Consider the following 4,580-nt stretch of genomic DNA (forward strand, 5'->3'; position numbering starts at 1 on the left):
GACTTTTTGCGTCATTTTATAACTATGGGTGAGACTTGTTTCTACAACCATAATCCTAAATTGAAACGATTACAGTGGACTGAAGCCAGCTGTTCAGCTCCAAAGCAGGAGAAGTCACAACGAGCAGCAAAGAAGGTTATGGCATGAGTTATTTGGGATGCAAAAGAAATTTTGTTGGCTAATTATCTGCAGAAAAGTAAAACAATTAACTCTGAATATTATTGCAGCCTTTTGGATCAGCTGGATGAAAACATTGGCGAGAAAAGACCTGGTTTGCAACACAAAAAACTCATTTTTCATCAAGACCTGCTCACAAAGGTATTTAAACAATCACAAAATTCAAAGAATTAAAGTACGAACTGCTTGAACATCCATCGCATATTTTTTTCATTTCGAGCGTAGAAACTTTTCAACCAACCTGTATAAGTCACCAGGCATCTTTTCAGCACTTCTGCAACAGGAAGGGCAAGTCTTGCCCACTTTGTTCGGGAGATGAGCTTAGCGTTAGCGAATATCCCTGATCCATAGCAAGTTGCAAAGGTACCTAAGGTAGGACGGAAAGACTATTCACTGGCGAAATCCTTAGGCCGATTAGTCTCAATTCCTTCCTACTAAAAAGCATGGGAAGATTATAGTTCACGAAATAAGGTCGAAGACGCTGAAGATCGCACCCTAACATGCGAATCAGCATGCCTATAAAGCAGATAGGTAAACTAATACCGCTCTGTACGAGTTAATCGCGGTAGTCCAAAGTTCACTGGACAATGAAGAATCGCCTACTTAGATATCGAAAGTGCTTTTGACAATGTGTCTCTCGCAAATGTATGTACTGCAAACTAGGATAGCTGAGAACACTGTAGGAGATACTAAGATTCGTCTCGGTATGACAAGAGGTTGTCTACAGGGTGGAGTATTGTCCCTTTTATTATAGAGCCTAGTCATGGGTGAGCTGCTAACTAACAATAGGATCGGTTGTCAAGGGTACACGGACGGCATTGATATATTAGCAAGAGGGAAATTCAGGAACACTTTCTGCGATATCGTGCAAAAGGGACTAGGCCTGGCCAAGGGATGGTACAATACGGTTGGACTGAAGATCTACCCGTCGAAAACGATCATCGTCCCATTTACCAAGAGAAGATTCCTGCCAGGACTTAGAACCTTAACAAGCCATTTATTACCAGATGGATGTACAACATGATCGAGAGACCGATTTTTACATATGAAGTGGCGGCTTGGTCTTCGAAAGCAACACAGATTTCGTTAGGACTTCAACTATCAAAACGCAAAAACTTGCCTTCATCTGCGCTTCGCGAGCAATGCGTACTTGCCCGATGGTAGCACTAGAAGTCATGCTAACAGGGCTACAACTATTAATCAATCAAATAGCTAGACATACAATAGGTCGTATTCATAAAAAATTAGTTTGCTCCAAGTTCATGCAATTGCCTTTGAGCATTTCCTAAGTTTCATATGACATAAAATTTATTTGAGCAGAAGCTATATTCAAAAGCGAGCATTTGCTTAAATTTTATGCATAAAAAGCCCAAATGTGAGTATTTGTTAGAATTAAAAAGTCTGCTGTATAACTAACTCAGAATATTTTAAAATAAATTGGATTTACGACCTAACACCAATAAAAAAACTCGTTTTGAAATAATACTCCCGCTAGTGGTCGAAAACGAAGTTCGAGAGAGGAAGCATTACAAATTAAGAACAATTGGAGGCGATAGCAATTTTAAACAATCATATCTGTTTACCGGCCAAAATGAACGACGCGGTGGAGCTCTTTCAAATGTACGTGTAAAATGCCTTTTTTACCCTACATAGGCGATCCAGGCTTTCAGGTAAACATATCTTTTCATATTCATACATATATTTATATAGAAATTTATACTAAAAGATACAAATGTTTAAGTTGGTGCAGGCTAAGATCTTGGCGTTTATCAAACTACCGTTCAAGTGTCAAAAAATAGTCGATATTCTTATAGGAGATGTAGAATAACCTTTAACACCATGGTTGATAACACCGTCGTTGCTCGTAACCCTCTTGCACCGATGGAAATAATATACAACAGAATACATACGAAAGAGCGTTGTTTAATCGAGCATAAATTTATTTTATGCGTAAATTTTTAAAAGTCGCAGATTTTGGACCGTTAGGAGATATTTAAAACAGTGAAGAGTTTAGAGTGCCCGAAATAGATACCACAAATCCTTCTAATTATAAACGCGGGCAAAAACGAAGAAGAGGTATTGCTAACCATTAACAAAGTGGACCCACTTAAAACAATATGTATGTTGTATTAAATAAAATTATATTTTATTGCATAATAGAAAGTAACTGTTATTAATGTATACCTCAATTAATTAATTTTATTTATTAAACGACAACAATTTTGGTTCCAAAACTTTAGCCGTTATTTCGTACAACTGCATTTTTCTATCATGCTCTACTTGTTGGCGTTGCTCTTGTGCAATTAGATCCTCTTCTGCATATTTAAAAGTTCCATTTGACTTTGTAAAACAGTGTGCTGCAACGCGTTGTTATCCGGATTATTCTATCCATTCGATTATTAAAAGATAAATGTATAATTATGTGCAATAGTTTTAATAAATTTTAAAGGTTTTACTGTTTTCGCGGCAGGTGCGGTCATTCTTAGTAGATGGAGCCGATGTCTCTGGAGTATCTGATACGTCTTCGGATAATATGCTGGTGTTAACATCAAATGACTTTTCGGAATATTTTGGTTGAGAAACACCTATTTCAAAAACACCTTAATTAACATTTTAAAAGTGTATATCTCTCATAAATTTAATATAATATTATCGCGTAAATTTATACTTGCATTTTAATGGTGTAATGTCATTGCAACTCTTTTTATTGGCTGGTTTGGCGAATAAACTTCTGATGTTGTAGTCAACAGAAGTTTGCAAATTTTTCCGCTGCTATTTTCTTCTGATTTTTAATTGATGGTGCTTGGGATTTCGTCAGTGAATTTTGCCAATGGACTCCAAAGCCTGTGCAAGTTTAATGCCGCCCACTTTTCTACCTCGGGACGCTGGTTTTGAACCCGTTTAATAAACATAAAAATATATCTATATTTACATACATACGTACACAAAAAGAAAATACGACAAAATGTACATGAAACAACGGGGCAGACTCCAGCAAGGGTAATTTTTGGTAATGATCTTCGACTACCGATTGATTTAAAATTTGGAATTAACTCCAAAGGACGCAGGAATACTAAGGAATTCAATAGAATCCTAGAAGACGAGATGAGGGATAAACATGCTATAACGAGCCAGCCCACCAAAATTATGAGCGATAAGGTGAAAGCAAAATACGACAAGGCAATAAACTCTGAGGGTTTTATTGAAGGCGATTGGGTATTGTTATATGACCCACAACGAAAGGAAGGGTTATCTCCCAAATTACAGTGTAATTGGGACGGACCATACCAGGTTATTAAACGACTCAATGATGTAGTGAATCGCATGCAAACCATTGGAAGACCAAGGAATAAAATGAAGGGTGTTCATCTGGAACAGCTTGCAGCGTTTGGTACTGCAAATATGTCTAATCGGGACGATCAGACTTAGGTAGACAGCGAATTCGTACTTGCCAGAATATTCTAGTAGCTAACTTTTGTTAAAAATATATAAGGGCTACCGGACTTTGCAGCAGACACAGTTCTAATTAGAATGTTGCCGTGTAAAAAGCAATTGAGCTATAAGCAATAACTTGTAAACTCGAACATCGAGCAATAAGTGTTAAGTTGTTGGAAATAAAAGTAAAAATAAGTGTATAGCCATTAAATTGGGACTTTAATTTAACAATCCAGTGAACGAACTCAAGTGTGGGTTACAGGTAGATGATTTATCGAGAAATCCGTTACAATATTTTAAAAACATCTCTCAATATTTTTTTTCATTTTGAAGTAAGATGTCATAAGGTATGCAAAGAAAAAATATTTAATAAACTTGATATCAATAATAAGATCTCTAAAATAAGCGCTTCATTGAAAAAACTTCTAAAGCTTCGGTGTTTTAAGTTTTAGTTTTCAGAAAAGATAAAGTTGCACAAATTTTGTGTTTGGAAGATATATGTATGTACTTAAAAGATGTAATTCTTAAGTGAATAAAACTGTTTCTTTAAAGGATTAGTTCAAATATAAATATAAAGATATAGGTGTGGAAATCATATATTAAATAGTCTGCTAACACTAGATCTGCAAAACTATCGATAGTGGTACCACTTGATAGCTTCGATAGTTTAAAAAATTCTCTCGATAGTTTTTTCCCTGGAAGTTTACCAGTTTAGACTAATACTATGTTCGCACCGAAATTAAATCCTCTTGAAAACACACTTTGTGGATTGTGGAACCAAAGTCGTTCCGACCGACATTGTGTGTTTTCGATGAGTTTTCATTGACAGTACACACATCTATTTGTTTACATTTGTTATGTACCCTACAAGAACAGTGACGGTTATCTGATGGGTAATATGACAATCATAGCTGAAAAAATTTAGTCAGCGCGCAGAACTAAGTTTCTATCATTTTCTTAAGAGCCTT

General features: G+C 36.0%; 1 long non-coding RNA gene across 1 annotated transcript; it reads right to left on the reverse strand.

The window, feature by feature from the left end:
* Nucleotides 1-2,299: 2,299 nt before the first annotated feature.
* Nucleotides 2,300-3,237, reverse strand: LOC138857537 (uncharacterized). The gene is made up of 4 exons (XR_011396638.1): nucleotides 3,122-3,237; nucleotides 2,850-3,062; nucleotides 2,634-2,762; nucleotides 2,300-2,561 (listed from the first exon to the last, which is right to left on the reverse strand). It is a non-coding gene; the product is annotated as an uncharacterized lncRNA (long non-coding RNA).
* Nucleotides 3,238-4,580: the final 1,343 nt, after the last annotated feature.

The sequence above is a fragment of the Bactrocera oleae genome, chromosome 5 (assembly GCF_042242935.1).
Source record: "Bactrocera oleae isolate idBacOlea1 chromosome 5, idBacOlea1, whole genome shotgun sequence".
NCBI classification, from domain to species: Eukaryota; Metazoa; Arthropoda; class Insecta; order Diptera; family Tephritidae; genus Bactrocera; species Bactrocera oleae.